This window comes from Myotis myotis, unplaced genomic scaffold (genome assembly GCF_014108235.1).
Source record: "Myotis myotis isolate mMyoMyo1 unplaced genomic scaffold, mMyoMyo1.p scaffold_m19_p_15, whole genome shotgun sequence".
Taxonomy (NCBI): Eukaryota; Metazoa; Chordata; class Mammalia; order Chiroptera; family Vespertilionidae; genus Myotis; species Myotis myotis.
In genome coordinates this window covers 26,935,745-26,952,997 of record NW_023416319.1, presented here as the reverse complement: position 1 = coordinate 26,952,997, position 17,253 = coordinate 26,935,745, and the positions used below count along the sequence as shown (strand labels likewise).

Sequence of the window (17,253 nt, the reverse complement as noted above, 5' to 3'; positions counted from 1 at the left end):
TATATATTCAGATTTAATTTTAGAAAGTTATGGTTATGAAAAATGTATCAACCAAATCATGGATAAATTACTTCATCTCCAATCAACCATGTTATATCATTTTCCAAAGATGAATTCTAATGTAATATAGGGAAGCTTTATTCTCTGAGGTATCTGTATTACTATGTGTTACTAGAGCCAAGAATCTTGTCAGCGTTTCCATTATAAATTCCAAACTTTCAATAAAATTAAAAAGTCAACATCAATTTATGAAAAAGGGAAAGGAAACCATGTATATTCCTAAATATTTTGGAGTCACCCTAGAGAGGAAATAATTTTCTTGGCAAAGGCAAGGCTTAATTGGGTATTTTGAATGCATATTGTTGACATAAGCAAAGTTTTGGTCCTCGAAGCTAAAAAGTCATATTACTGAATGATTATCTACACTAATAAAAGACAAAGATGCTAATTGACCATACCTTCGCTACACCCACTAGCCAATCAGAAGAGTATGCAAATTAACCCAACAAAGATGGCGGTTAATTTGCATACACAGGCACCCAGCGAAGACTGAAGACAGTGTAGAAGGAAGCCAAGCACTGCAGCAGGGAGCCAAGCGGCAGAGAAAGGAACGGATCGGAGGTAGCAGAGACGGGAGCAGAGCTGAGGCAGCGGACATGGGAGTGAGTGAAGTGGCGGAGAAGGGAGGGAGCGAGGCGGCGGACATGGGAGGGAGCCGAGGCGGCGGGGAAGGGAGGGAGCGAAGCGGTGGAGGAGGGAGGGAGCCGAGGCTGTGGAGAAGGGAGCGAAGCCTGCCTCGGTGGGTTTCGCTCCCTTCTCTGCTTCGCTACAGTCTCAGGAAGCCCTATTCTTGCAGGAATAGGCCCAAGGAAACCCTATTCTTGCAGGAATCTTCCTGCAATGGGCTTCTAGTCTATATAAATAAAAGCCTAAGTGACCTGCAAACCGGCTGGTAGCTATGACACACACACACACTGACCACCAGGGGGCAGATGGTCAATGCAGGAGCAGAAACCACAGGCATGGAAACATGGAACAGACTGATGAATCTTAGAGGGAAGGGTTAAGGGTAGAGGGCAGGAAGAGATTAACCAAAGACCTTATATGCATACTAGAGGCCTGGTGCATGGATTTGTGTACCAGAGGGGTCCCTCAACTTGGCCTGCGGGGATCAGGCCAAAACCTGCTCTCTGACATCCCCCGCGGGGTCCCAGGTTGTGAGAGGGCGCAAGCCTGGCCAAGGGACCCCACTGATGCACGAATCTGTGCACCAGGCATCTAGTTTAGCATAAAAGGTTTATATCCAAGGAGGTTTTGTAATAAGGAAATGCTATTATTTTTTACTTCAATCTTAGTTGAATGAATTTTACCAAATTTCATTCATGCAAACATTCACTACCTCTCAAAAATTTGTACAACACCTTTTATGAGATAAGTATTGTGTTAGGTATAGGAGGACCCCAGTGAAATTGAGTTGCCTACAATGGTAACCAGCTCAATAAATCCATTTATGGAGTTTATGGTCCAGTGGAGGAGACAGACACTAGACATATAATCTCTAATTTATTCATTGACAGATATTTATTGAGATTCTAACATATTTCAGGTACTGTTCTAGGCACTCGGAATAGACCAATGTACAAAGCTGAGAAAAACCCATGCCCTCGTGGAGCTTAAAAAAACTTCTACTTGCGGTAAGTGTTACAGAGGTAAATGTAGGCTTCTATGGGAACCCATTCAAAATAAGCCCACTGCTCAAATGTCTCCTGGAAAGGGCTGGGAATCTGACACCAGCTGTGTTTCCTCGGGGTTAAGTTCAGGATGCCCTAGAGTGAAGAACCTGAGAGTGATGGAGGAGGGCTTTGTTTATGCCTGAAGACCTATACCTTGCAAATGTATTTTCTGCAGTGTGCAACCACCACATTGATGAGGTGTACTTGGCCAGTTAAGGGTGTCTCTTACACATAACTAGACAGGGTTACATGCAAGAATATGCCAGCACTGTATGTGTGTCTATATATGTATATATGACTAGACTTAGAGAGACTTCTCTGCTTCCAGAGAACAACAAACTAAAGATTCAAGGCCTAATTCTTTGGATTTAAGGTAAGGATAGCTGAGGATCCCAATATCCTGTAGCTGCTACTCCATCAGTTACGAAATCACATAATGTACCTGAGAAGGTTTATAAACTGGCTTTTTATAAGGAAAATCATTCACGACTGAGTCTGCGCATGTCACGCCACTGCACACCACGCACCATCCAAACATGTGCTTTTCTTTTGAAGGTTAATTTGCAGGGCCTTCTGCTCAGTCAAGGGTACTGCTAAGTGCAAAGTTTGATGAGCCTCCTGGTAAACAGGCTTATTATGAAACAGGTATTATCATCTGCAAGTACATTCTCTGGGGAGGTATTTGGGCCAGGAAGCTACATACACATGTAGTATGTTTTGGTAAATTTTGCCCATGTATTTTAATTGTATTGACTTTCTTTTGTGTTGTTCAGATAAATAAACTTTTTTTTGTACAAGTGGTATCTGTGCTTAATCTTTCCATCCACCTAAACCTGCTATTGAAATCAGTTTAGTGGATGTATAATTAAGGTAGATTTAATAACTATGATACCTTATCTAGCTTTATACACCATTTTAAAGTTGAGAGAACTTTTTAAGACTTCCTAATTTAGGCTTTGCATCCAATGGCCATACAGTATAGGGACCATGGAATAGGGTCACCTCTAGCCCAGGTCATCTTTTCAATATAAAGGCTCATCAGATACAAGAACAGACTCATATCTGCTGCTTTGGCGGATGGTTTGAGAAAAGCAGGAGGAGACTGCCTTTAACCAAAAATACTCCCATCATTACGTCTCAGTCAGGATCTAAATGTAGTATGTGGTAGGTGTCTTAGCCTGGGCTTCCCCTAAAGCAGAGCATTTGGCAAGGACATGGGAGCAGACATTTTATTTGCAGGTGGTCCTAGGAATTAGAAATGGAGGAGTAGAAGGAGACAGGGAAGGGAGAAGAGCCCAGAAGAAAACAATGTTGGTTACCACTGTGTGAAACTCAATCCCACTGTAGAGAATTATCCGAACCAACCAAAGGGCAGGAAGGCTGGGACATTTTCCCAGACTCCTATCCCCGGTTGGTTGTCAGGGATATAAATTCGGCCAAACCCCAGAACTGAGCCTGCAGGCTAGGAGCAGCTTTCCTAGGTTTCAGAGAAAGCTGTAAGGCAGAAAAGCATGAGAAGCCAAGGTATGCACTTGATGTGGGACACTGGCCATGTGCACGGAATTGTCCACGGTGCTGTGCTAAAATCTGACGGGCTGAGAAATGTGGCACAAGGCTACAAAAGCATCTGCTGCAGTCAGACAAGACCCCTTTTCTTCTTTTCTGAGACCTGGAACATACTGACCCTCCTAATGGGCACACAAAAAGTTCTGTATAATTGATGAAACATTTGATGGTATGCTTCAAAATGGAGACAGAGACTTTTTTTAGCATAATGATGTATAGAAAACATGCTAGGAGGACCAGTTTGGCAATGAGGATATTCTGAATGTCTTATGGATGTTCTCCCTACAGGATCTTGGAGGGAGCTGACCCTTGAGAAAACTGGGACAATTTGTTGATACATTTTATAGTAGTGAGGAATAGTTATTAGACATTAATTAAGCACGCACTCTATGTTCAGCATTGTTCTAAGCCCTCTTACATGTTTTAATGCAGGTGTGGGGCATCTATACTGAGTGAACTAGTCTGAAGGTAGCTTTGTCTCTCTGATCAGGCCTGGGGTGAGATCCTTTGACAACTTGAGGTGGGAGGATGTTGGGTGAACTGAGTTGACCCAGGAGACTGATGGAGGAAAACATCCATGTCAGTGTGCTGTCTGCAGACCTGAGAAAGGTGGACTGATCCCACTGATGCTGCTCCACCGTGCTTACCCTGGAGAAACTTGAGAAGAGAGCATCCATCCTTATCACACCTCATATCAGAGCTCTCAGCTTATGAATCAATTTGCTGCTACTCTGAGAGAGAAAAATATCCACATATTATTTTTCATTCAGTGCTCTGGTATTAAAGGAACCTATGCCTCTTTAACTCTGTGTGGCAACAGCTAAAGAGTTAAAAATGTCATCGGGGACTGTCTAGAAGAACGCAGGGGAAAAGTAAAATTCATGCAAAGAATGAATGGAAGGGAGTCCATAGATAACTTGTAATTAGCACGTGTAGGGAATTTGTGACCATATTGCAAAAAAGAGAAGAAAAAACAAAACCGAAACACCACATAAGCATAAGACTGTGGAAGCTAAAAGATAATGAAATAATTATGATCCAAAAAGGCAAAATAGCCAAGGCCGGTTTGGCTCAGTGGATGGAGCGTCGGCCTGCGGACTGAGGGGTTCCGGGTTCGATTCCGGTCGGGGGCATGTGCCTGGGTTGCGGGCGCATCCCCGGTGGGGGATGTGCAGGAGGCAGCTGATCGATGTTTCTCTCTCATCGATGTTTCTGACTCTCTATCTCTCTCCCTTCCTCTCTGTAAAAACTCAATAAAATATATTGAAAAAAACAAAACAAAACAAAACAACAACAAAAAAGGCAAAATAAAATTCTGATTATCATTTATATGCAAGGGCACAAGAATTTTTTTTAATATTTGAGAATTCTTAAGTATATCCCCCATGTACCCTTTCAAGTGAAATTAATGTTTAAAATATAGAACCACAAATTAAATATCAAGACAGAAAAAGATGACTTGTAAATGAGATGAATTTTATAGAGGATATGATGAGAACTAAGACAACCTAAAGCCACACAGCTTAATCAGATTAGGAATTGTTTGCATTAACATGACTTTATTATACCAGAAAATTCTTGCCCAAGAAAGTAAAGTTATAAATAATTTCTGTATTTGTCTTGGGAACTTTCTTTTTACCTGAACAAATGACTACTTATATAGCCCTCATCAGTGTAAACAGCCCTCATTTCAGAACAATAGATCTACTCAAACTTGCCTTTTCAAATCACTATTCACTCTTGAAGACTGGCTTCATAATCCTTGCCTCCCCATATCCAACAATCCTAAGGTTTGCCCAATCCCAATGAGGCCATCCATACCTCACAATGAAAAACCTACTCTAAAACCAGTGGGAGGGGATCAGTATACGCCACCCCAAAATATGCCACTTTGGCATATTGATTATTTTGAGCTGAAGGCACTTGAGAAACAGCAGATGCTGAAAGGGTTCTCTGATGTCTTCCTTCCTACCTAAAAGCAGGTTACAAAATTTCCCATAAGAAAGGTGCCTTCTCTGTTCCTGGAAGAGAAGAATATCCTTATTATCAGAGATGGAGAGTTGATGCTAAGGTGAATCTATACAAACAAACCTACTAAAATAACTCTTTTATTAGTTTCCCTCATATTGCTGCTGGAGGAGTACACGAGTGGAATTTCTCTGTTGTTCATGGAAGTGGGGTTCCTGAGGCACTGCTGAAATAAGAATTTTCAGAAGCCCCCACGGGATGATGAGAGGTGGTCGAAAATTTTATTGATGTGGAGTTACACTTTTTAGTTTCCAATGTCCCATTTCCACTAAGCCGGTCCTGAAAGAGGGGCAGCTGGGTGTTCAGCAGAGCCAAAAACAGGGCCAGTGTCCAGGGCTTCCATTCCATGTTCCAGCCAGGTGTAGTTCAGCATCCAAGCTAATTCAAGTCTATTAGTCCAGTGTAGAGTCCAACATGGCTGAGCATCACGTGGGCACTGGGGAATGTATTCCCGTCATAGGAGAGCCAGGAACCCAGCACGCAGGAGAGAAGAGAGGGCACTTCCTTTGTTTGGAAGGTTTTTATTTGTTTGTCTTTAATATATATTTTTATTGATTTCTGAGAGGAAGGGAGAGGGAGAGAGAGACAGAAACATCAGTGATAAGAGAGAATCATTGATCAGATGCCTCCTGCACATCCTCCACTGAGGATTGAGCTTGCAACCCAGGCATGTGCCCTGACTGGAACTGAACCATGACCTCCTGGTTCAAAGGTTGATGCTTAACCATTGAGCCACGCTGGCCAGGCTGTTTGGAAGTTTTAAATATTCAGGTTTTGGCTGCTTGCAGTAGCCACTGACTTGCTTTCGGGTGTGATTGATGGGCAGACAGATAGGCACCTTTCCATGTCACTCAGATCTTACTGAGCATGCGTCAAAATTGAGCCTTTATCCAGTCCCTTCCCCCACTGATCAGCAGGGAATAGACCTGGAGAATGTTACATGCATCTTTCTGGCAAAGCTGTATAAATGGCATGTCTATATTATTTGGTCTTCCCTTGCTCCTTTTCTGTTAAATAGTAATAGGATTATTACAATGGCATCAATATCTCTCCTAGTCACTTTCCTATAATTTACTGCCCAAACCTTTTTTTGTCTTATTAATATATTGTTCTTTGTTGAAAAAGTATATAAACTCTTAGGCTTGAGTATTCATTTATTTTCTACAAAGGCTCTTGTGGCACATAAAAACATTAACATAAAACAAAATTTGTATGCTTTTTTCCTGTTAACTGATCTTTTGTCTGTTTAGCTCTCAGGCCCATCCACAGAATCGAAGAAAGTATAGGAAAAGTCTTTCCCCCCTTGCTTCAGATGTTTTGACTCCTTATTCATCTAAGAAATTGATGACAGGTAAAACTGAGGAAACATCAAGCATCAAACCAAGCTTTTGATAAATGAATTTGGCCCATTTTTATGGTTGGCTCTTCTTTTGTCTACTTCTGGATTTGGTAGTTCTCCTGGGCTTTGTCCTGAATTCTCTTTTCTTTTTGAAATTTTGTTACTTTCTTTTTCCATGGCCTCAAATATACACTTACAACTCTATATTTATCAGCAACTCAAACCTCTCTTCTGAACCCTAGGTCCATATATTTAAGTGTATTCATGCCGTCCTGACTTGAATGTCACACAGATTTTAGAAGTATAAACCTGTACTCTTTTTCTTCCCACCAATCCTGCCTCACCTCCCATCTTTTACATCTTAATGACACCACACCACTATCTGGATGTTCAAGCCAGAACCTGGAAATTATTCCTAATTCTTCTCTCTTTCCCACCATACATTTTCAAACTCTAAGACAATCTGTTGATTTTTGTCCTTTGCTGGTGTTATAAACACACACACACACACACACACACACACACACCATTTTATTTTGCAATGAGTTCATTTTCCACTACTGCCCCAACAAGGCATTCTCCATCATAGTACATCAAGATTGGGGAACTCCTCTGATTAAAACCCTTTAGTAATTTCTCTTTGCTCTTTGATAAAATGTAAAATTTTTAATAAGACTAACAGTTTTCTGCCTATCTCTCCCATCTCATTTCAAGTCATTTGCTGTCTGTGTTACTGTTCTATTAGCTTTCCAGTTCTTGAATGTATCAAGATCTTTTCAAGTTCACAACCTTCACACTTGTTTTTTTCTGCCTGGGAAGTTCTTTTCCACTCCCTTGGCTGGTTATCTCTTTTAGACTAAGTATTAGCTGGGACTTAGAAAGTAAATATCTGCTCCATCACTCATCAGGCTGGTATAATAAACATGGATAAAACCAGATGCAAAGTTTATAGGAAACTATTTCTTCCAAGAACATTCTATAAAAAGTTATAACAATCCCTTCTTTCAGTGATTACTATCTTCTTATCTGCTAAGGAAACTTTTCTTTTCTTTAAAACCATAGACTATCAGAAGCTTTGTTGTTTAAAACTATATTATTAAGAATAAAACATCCCACTCTTGTCTGGGAGTGGGGTTCTTGGAACCCCATAGAGAATTAGCCTCAATTTTCAACCAGGGAAAGAGCTTAAGATAAGGGGCTTCTGGACACAACAGTCCACATCTACTTTAACTTTATGTAGTTTCCAAGAAAACGACCCTGGATACTTCCCAGACCTGATGTTGACCTATGATTTACTTTGAGTCTATCCAAACACTGCTTCATTTAAATGTCGCCCAAACTCCACTCTTACCCAAAATTCTACAATAACTTTTATCTTTTTGTTGTTTGGTCAGATGCCTCACAGTTCTGCTGTGTGATCTCCCTCATTGCAATGAGTCAGTAATCTGACTTTGTCAAACTATACGTTGGCCGCTTGTGCCTGTAGACTGATTGGGCAAGGGCAAATGACACTTCTCTAAAGGGGCTGCTCTAATGTTTCAAAGATAAAATAGGCTCTCCTAATCCACTTCTCTGATAAGCACCTTCTGCTTTTCCTTCATGGTATATTGTATCCTTCAAGACCTCAAGGCAATGCAATAATTTAGTCAAATATTAAGTTTAAAATATTAACGAGTTATATTTGTTCTACTCCACTGATAGTTTTGTAAAGTTGAGAGCACTCTAAATGCCCTTTTACTCCTTTCACGGGAGCCTTAACGTTATTAGTTTTTAAGTTCCAAAGCCTGATGGAGGAGGGGGAAAGCTGAAGGGTCAAGAACGAGAACAGTAGAAAGAGGTAAAATGACTGAAATGAAACTACAATTTTGGGTTACTTCTGAAGCCTGAAAACTACCAAGCAGCCACTCGGTAACTATCTATCAAGTAAATGAATGAACATATGTGCCATTAAGCAAAATCGGTTTAATACATGTATATTTAATACTCAATTTCTCATAAGGCTGTTATTTGCATCTTGAGGATAACAATTCAAAAATAGTGTGTTCAGCTCTTGACATTGGATAATGTGGACACATATTTATCTTATGCCTGTCACCTTTCCTTTCTGACAAGTTTCTACTCTGCTGTATCACAGTAAAACAACCACTCTAAGCTGATGAGCCTCTTATCACCTTACACTTTCCTCACCCCCTCTATCCTGTAACATTTGGTATTTGGTTTAATCCTAAATACTCCAGTTATTGCTCATGTCAAGAACAGATACCTTATCGTTGGGATTTGATCTGAGGGCAGAAACTCCACTCCAATGCAAATATTTAAGAATCAAGAAAGACGTTTATAAAAGAACTAATAGCTATCCCTCATCTACATCATAAATCATCAAATATTTTTATCCATTCTCCTTTACAATTTTGAGTTTCTTACGAATGTTTTATTGTATTCCTATGCAAAAGAGAGATAATAAATAAAAGTAGCCATGTACTAAGCACCACTGCTTCTTGCTTCAAAGAATGTTCGGTAGATTTGCTATTACTTGCAAGACATACATGTAAAATATACATTAAATATTCCAGTTGTAGAATAATAAAAATTACAAAAAACTTCAATAAATAAAATTTGTGCCTAATGTACAATGTAGCAATGTTCTTACGAAGAAGTTTTAATATAGAACAGAACATTTTTTTCCCAGAAATTTTAAAAAATGTATTCTTTTAAGAACATCTAAGGTTTATGAACTTTCAAATACACAACATAGAAATGTCTGATTGCCTATTGCTTTCCTGAATTCTTGTCTGAACTACAGCCTAGCTATCCTGAATAATAAAAAAAAAATGTCTAACCCAATGTCTCTTTTTGCTTTCTTTCGCTCAGACTTTCATTTTCTTATTGATAACAACTACCCTTACTCTATCATAGGAATATAAAAATAACTCCTGACTTTTCCATTCTCTTTCAGCACATGCATATTTATACCATGACTGCATGACCTTAAATATATTATTTAACCTCAAAGAGCCTGTTTTCTCATTTGTAAAAGAGGATAATGATACCTATCTAAAAAGGTTGTAAAGGTTTTTGAAATAAAGGATGTAAAGGTTTTAGTACAATCCTTTGTATTTGGCAAATGAATTGTAAATGGTAGTATTATCTACATTATTACCTTCATCAATGTTCCCTTATTAATTTTTGATTTTAGTAATTTGAATATACTGTCTTTTTTCCTTAGTGAATCCAGCTAAAGATTTGTTAATTCATTGGTCTTTTCAAAGAACCATTTTTTTTCAATGACTATTTTTTTCTATTCTCTATTTCATTCATTTCTGCTCTAATCTTATTATTTCCTTCCTCTTTATGGCTTCAAACTCAATTGAATACAATATATGCAAGAATTAATATTTCCTCAAATGCCTAAACTGTAAGAATAAATAAGTACTTCTGAGTCCTGAGGCCAAGAGCAGCCTATTTGTTAGATTTACTGTTTAAATCCCTATGGACAGCTCTCATGTAATTCACAGTAGAATATTACTATGTCTTTATGAAGATGTTTGGAAAAGGCAAGAGGTCATGAACGAGAATTATCCTACATTAAATGTTAAGGCGATCTTCTATTTTGTGAGACTTGTGCCAGACTGAAAGAGAGCAATACCATGGGCCTCTTGAGTATTTAAATGAAAAATTGAAATCAAGCCTCTCATTTCTAGGTTATCATGCCATCATGAGACATGTCAGAATTTGGTCTGTTTCTGAAGAAAACAAGAATGACAAGAACCACCTGTCATCTTATAAACACTCATTTTCCCCTCTTGAGAAAAGATCATGGATGTAATCGACACGATTACTAAATGTGGGTTCCACAATTCTCCCCAAATATGTAGCTCATATGTCCCTAAAACTGGCTTCAAAAGGTCTGCTCAGAAGAGTTACTTTCTGATTTTCATCTGCATCTCTTGCTTAGCTTTCACACTTCATCTTACCTGACCCAGGATCCCCTTCATTGCCAGATACCTCATTCAACCCACCTACCCAGTGCTTCCTATGTTTCATAATCATGATTTTTCTGAGTTAGAGACCCTTGATCATATCTAAGGAGATGGAATTTTCTGTTATTTTCAAAAAATAACCAGCAGAAATCAGAAAAGCATGAAAAAACATCCTCTGGACTAGGAGTGGTTAATGGATACTTACCTGAATTGAGAGGCTTTCTACAGAAAATAATGAAACACTGGTTTAAGCAATAAAGACATTTACAGTATTACCTTAGAATCTAGATGAAAAGAAGCCCATAGTTGGTATACTCCAGGTTTAATTCATCAGCTCAATAGCATCAACAAGTACTCAGGTCTTTCCACTTTCTTCTGAGTCATTTCATTGTGTTGGCTTTGTTTTTAAGTTGCCTCCTCTCTGGTTGCAAGATGGCTGCAGCAGGTCTAGTCATTACATTTGGACATGCCAGTGTCTAAGGCAGTTGCCTTTTCCTTGTGTGTATCTTCCTTTAAAGATTATATTTAAAATTTTTGTGCTGTCAATCTCTTTCATCTTTTCAAATCAAATCACCAATAGTATCTATTAAAAACAAAATGTCTATGTAAAATAATTTATTTTAGTAAGATTCATGGAGCAGTTGCTGAGTGAGCTAGGGATTTTTAGGATTGGGGCGAGGAGAGGAGTGTATAGACTATTGGAAAGTGAGAAGCTAGTAGGCTTAAATCCAGTAGGAACAGTTTAGGCCCAAGAACAAAAGGCTTGAGCTAGGACTTCTTGGCCTCTTAATTTCTTTTTTTTTATCTCCGTCTAAAAGATTTGTATTCTATAACTTGCCTTGGCTAACCTTTCTTAATCTCATAATCTCATTTAATCAATAACAACTACTGTACCACCTTCACAATATTCACTTTAAGCATTTCATTCAATGAATATCATCTCCTTTCCTTCCAGCATATTTTACTGTGCAAACTGCAATATTCCTTTGACCCAACAGGATCTTCAATTCATTGACCCTATAAAGTGTTGACTGTTCATCATCCCATCATTTGTCTCTTTCTTAGAACGAAAAAACTTCCAAACTGTCCTGTAAACACCCTCATAGCTCAGTGGCCAGAACTGAGTCACATGGTCTTTCTAAACCACAACTGGTAAGAAAAATATAGTTACCAGGATTGGTTTAAAACAATCATGATTTTTTTCCTGATGTGGAGATAGAGAGATCTTCAGAATACCTACACCTAGACTCCAAGGTAAAAGGAAGAATAAATGTTGGATAGTTAACCAAAAGTAACTGCTATAGTATTATGTGTTAACATTAATCCTTTTAGCCCTAGCTATGTGACAGTTTTTGAAGTCACTTGTCATTTGTCAAGAGTAGGGTAGGTATCAGGAAAAGAAACACAAAAATAGCTATGTTTCTATCAATCACATTCTAGAACTGGTTCTACTAAATCCTTGTTGGGTGACTTTAAGTAAGGCATCTGACCTCTGTTTGTCTCGATTTCCACATCCACAACATGATATAAATATCTGTCATGGGATAGCTGGAAAGATAATTATACTGAATAAATGCAAAGCAGTATCATTTCTAAATTTTAGCTGCCCACACTGCCTGTTTGTTCTACTTTCATGTATTCATTCATTTATACATCTTTTCAACAAATAGTTGCTGACAGTCTACTGAAAGTTAGATATTGGATGAATACTTTGGAATCAAAAAGTTTTCATCATGGCCCCTATATTTAAACTATTAACCAATGAATTAGCAGCAACTGTTTTGTCTCTTGGAGTACAGAATCGGTAAGGTAGTGTAAGATGTAATACAAGAAAAATAAAGTGGGGTAATGAGGGGTGTTGTGTAACCATAATGGTTGCTTCAACTGGAATGTGAACTGTCCTATTTACAAAAGTGCCTGCAGCCAAGTGTGTGAGTCCACAGGTGCCTACATTGCTTTTCTAGCTTAGGTATTGTTTGGTTTTAATATTTACTGTATATAATATAGGCAAAGGAATGATATGGATTTATGCTACAATAAAATAGTGAACAAAAACTGAAAGAAGATTGGTTCATGCATGGGCTAGTAAGACATGAAATTGACATTAATGGACTAAGGAAAAAACAGCTTTCCTGATGAAGAACTAATAAAGAAAGAACTGTTCTGAAAGCTCTCCATTATTTGGAATGACAAGGAAACATTGATGACTTTAAACTCAGCTAACTAAGCGATTGTCTTAAGAATCCAATAGCCCAAAGAGATTTTTCAATTTTGGAAATTTTTTCCTCACATTTCAGAAAAATGTAAGATGTTAAAACACAATTGCTTCTTCCTATGCTTGTTCTTAAAAAAATATAGGGTAGAAGAGGGATTTTTACCAGGATGTGGAACCCATTATTTATCTTTGTGATGCGATAACAATATATTTTAGATGAAGAAAACTTCTGGAGGAAATTGTGTTTCTGAGCAATAATACTGGCTTGTGTAGGAAAATAATTATAGAATAGGATTAGAAAGTAAATAGCTACAGTTTACCCCTATTAAATGGGAATAGCAAAACATTAAAATATTGGTAATTTAAACTTACCATAATTTTGTGTCTGGATTCTCAAACAGTTCTGTGGATTTAGAACCAACATTTGATGGGAAGGAAGAATTCCCAACCTCCAAGTCCTATGATGTGTCAGGCCACCAGAAGAAAAGTTTTGTCACTACAAAATAACTCCCTTAGCAGGGTAAAACTGCAGGTCAACTCTATAGCTATGGTGCGGTTCAGTGGAGTTCTATTCATAAGTTGAAACAATTTACAACTCTGCTCAGCTTTGATATGCGGGGGAACAATGTTGAGTTTAGCTGTCAGTGACCTTGTGGTTCCTTCTGAGCAAAGATATCTTGTAGTCTGCGGAGCTTGTGATCTACGCAGCCTCCATTCAAGCAAGGTTGAAGGGACTGCTGTTGAAGCAAGAATCACTCCAGCCCTGTCCATGCACATGGGCCACTCTTCTGTTGGCTTCTTCTACTGCAATAATAAAAAGTACTAAATCAATAACGGGCAAAGGAAAGATGAAACCTTAGGGAGTAAGATACTACAGTTAAGACCTTCTTGGCCTAGGGAGAAACTTAGTTGCTTAATGTAGTTGTGAGATAACCAATATCTATGAAAAACTGGCCATTTTTTTCAGTTTACTTGATTAAAAGAAAAGTGATAATAAGAAACAGTCTAATGCTCCTTAAAAGTAACTAACTCGGGGCCAGGAACTACATAAAGTCTTTATGTAAACTGTCCAATTTAATCCTCTCAACAATCCAGACATAGGTTTTATCCCCACTGTACAGAGGAAAACAAATTGAGGCAACAGAGTTTAACTTACTCAAGATCTCATAGTAAGTGATGAAGCTGGAATTCAGAAACCAGAAAGTCTAACTTCAGAAACCAAGTTCTTAGTGTTTACATAGACAGCCTATCCTTTTCCCCACAGAATTTAGCTTTTTCCTTTATTGTTTCTTCACCAGAAAACCATCTTTTAAAATAATTTTTTTAAAAGTACAGTAGAAAGCTATAACTTAAAATACCATGTATGACATCACGCAACCTTAAGACAAAATGCCTATTTTAGAAGTCCTATGAATAATCTGGCAAAAATAATCTACCCTATTCTTTAATGTAGTGGACTGAATAAAAAAAAATTCTACTTAAGACAAATTAAAATAATGTAGAAAAACAGACTTCAACTTTTTCCTTTTCATTCTGAAAGATGGAACAGATTCAAGTGTTACATTCTCAGATCCTCAGAGCTGACCATCCAACTTTTAACATGTTTGTTTCTCTCAAATCCCTTCCCATTTCTTTCCCATTTCTCTCAGTTGCAAATCTAAGCCATTTCCAAATTCGGTAAGATTTAACTCTCATCACCCCCCATCTCTTCAGACAAGTTTTTGCCTACTGGGTCACTGAAACAAACAAACAAACAAACAAACAAACAAACAAACAAACTGAGGCTACCAGGCTTGAAATCCAGGAATTCTGACTAACAAATGTACCCATATGCATCCTCTTTCCAATCTCCCCTCAGAAGGTCACCTCTCCTTCTGGTTCAAATCAAATTCTGACAGTGCTCTTGGTTCCAGCCCCTCCCATCTCTTTAAGAAACTTGAGTCATTGATTTTCTGTATCATTTGTGCTGTTGTAGATTTGCCAAATACATTGCTACCATGCCCACAACTTCTTATGAGGGAAAGCAATCCATCCATAGTCTTTGCAAAGGAGCAGCCATGTTTTATACCATGTATATTCCTGTGTACCAACTGATTGGACAATGTGGGCACCTATTTCAAAGGGCAGCTAACTTATAGGCTGGCCAAAGAATTAAGACATGTTCCGGCATGAAAAGATAAGCAGGGTCAGTTTCTTAAAACTTCTCAAAAGTGCTCACTGCTTTAAGCATGAGACCCATCTTTAAGTGAGATGAGTGATTTTTTTTTATTATTTAAAAAGTTTTGAAATGATCTTTGATGCATGTCTTGCCCGTGAATGTCATTCACTTCAATGTGGAAGCAAGTTTATATAGTATAGTTGCTAGAAAGCTAAGAATGTTAATATTGGAATAATAATGTTGAACATTGTTGATAATAATACAACTCACAGAAGCCTATTTTATGCGTTTTAAATACATCATCTTGATACTGTTGTAATTAACTAGTTATTATTAACAGGAAAGGAGCAAAGGGAAGACCAGACATTATAGGCATGTCATTGGGCAGCTTCGCCAGGAAGCTACTACACTCCCCAGGGGACCAACAAAGGGGAGATAGGTGCATGCCCAGTAAGTTGGACTGACATAGGCAAGGTGCTTACTGTCAGTCACACCTGAGAACAAAATGGGCATGGCCACTACAAGGGTGCAGAATTTGGGATATTTAATTTCCTAAACAAAGGAATTCGCTCTTGGCTCTCTTACTGCTTTGGGGACTCTTGGGACTTGTGTGACTCTGGGTTTGTGGGGCTACTTTGCGTTTGCCCACATGGCCCATGGCCATGCGGCCCCCATACACAATGGACTAATGCACTGCAACTAGCCTGATGCTGAACTGGACCCAGCTCCAACATGGAAAGGAAACTGGACACTGGCTCTGCTTCTAGCTTCACTGAAACCCCAAGGACACTTCTATGGCTGGACTAAGAGAAATGGGATTTTGGAAACAGAGTAATTTAATTCCACAAAAATAAAAGCTTTCTACCCTATCTCAACCTCCCATGGGGGCCTCTGGAAATGCTTATTCCAGTGGTACCCCAAGAACCCAACTCCCACTAGCAATGGAGAAAGACCACCTATTTTTTTTTCTGATAACAATCTGATTCTTACAATAATCCTATGGTGTAGGTTCCTAATTTTCAGATAAAGAATTTAAGGCTAAGAGGACTTGGGTAATTTTCTAAGATCACTCCGTTAATGTGTGGCTGAGCTTGGAGTCTGGATCCAAAGTTTATGTCCTCTTCGTCCTCTTTATACTATATCTGTTTTCCTAACCAAAAGTATAAAGGCATTGCTAAATTTTATTTTATCATTTGTCATCGTGGCTTGGCATCAAAATAATTGAAGTTGGTTTACGTAAGTATATAAACAGCATAAAATTAACAGATGAGTGATTAAAGGAAAAATAAAATCAAGCTAGGGACAAATATAGTGCATGCAAATACATGACATAGGTTTTGTAAGTAGTTAGGCAGGGTCTGTAAAGACTGCTTCACTAGGAAGGAGTGATGCCTTTGGGGAGACTTGCTAGCTTCTTCATAGGCTAACATGTAGAGGTAACCCACTCTGGATCAGAGGCACTGAAGGACAGAGTAAGGATGGAGATGGCTTGCCAAGAGCAATTTACTAGTGTCTTTGAAGGAAAAGCTACACTTTGCAAAGACATAACCCAAACTTCTTCAATACTTACATTCTTTTTCCAACTGGCCTATAAACTGGGGTTCAAGTGGAGAAAATAAGATATTGTTCAGAGTTACGATTTGGGGCGAGTGTCAAAGATTTCTGAGCAATAACCACCACCACCACCACCACCAACAAAACCCCTAGCAGCTGATTTGAGTAATTACAGGGGCGTAGAGTTTGGACTTGGAACGGTGGTAAGTAGAGAGCTTGTTTGCCGCACGTAGCAGATTAACTCACATTTAATAACGGAGTAAATCTGTTGGGCCATGACTCAATGCGCCCAAATGACCAGGATCGCGATGTCTTACTAAGCCTTCGGGGTCAACACACACAGTACTTTTAGGGTGCGGCCTCACATTAGTCAGCTTTGCTAGTCTGGGTCAAGAGACGACCAAAAGCTCAGGAATTAAACTCCCTGGAGACTGGGCCTCCTCCCAGGTTCTCCTCCGCCTTGTAGACTGTTGGTGTTCAACCACGAATGGGCGCACGCCTTGGGCTTCAGGAGGCAGGCCGCCCGGGGTCTGCACGTTTAACAACCGCCTCGGGTGCATCTGCTGCGATGGTTCAGACCGCATTTTGAAAAGCAGAGTAGAACGGGGAAGTATGGTGCGTACAAGAGTCAGCTGCTCCAAGGCGTCCTGTTTCGGCCGCTTTGGAGGCGAAGGCTGCGT

At 39.0% G+C, this 17,253-nt stretch overlaps 1 long non-coding RNA gene across 3 annotated transcripts; it reads right to left on the bottom strand.

The window, feature by feature from the left end:
• Positions 1–5,391: 5,391 nt before the first annotated feature.
• LOC118670005 lies at positions 5,392–16,959 on the bottom strand. 3 transcript variants are annotated; one of them, XR_004972194.1, is made up of 4 exons: positions 16,820–16,959; positions 13,234–13,665; positions 10,923–11,229; positions 5,392–5,885 (listed from the first exon to the last, which is right to left on the bottom strand). It is a non-coding gene; the product is annotated as an uncharacterized LOC118670005 (long non-coding RNA). The 3 variants fall into 3 exon arrangements; XR_004972195.1 differs by lacking the exon at positions 16,820–16,959 and adding an exon at positions 16,590–16,688; XR_004972196.1 differs by lacking the exon at positions 16,820–16,959 and adding an exon at positions 14,650–14,667.
• Positions 16,960–17,253: the final 294 nt, after the last annotated feature.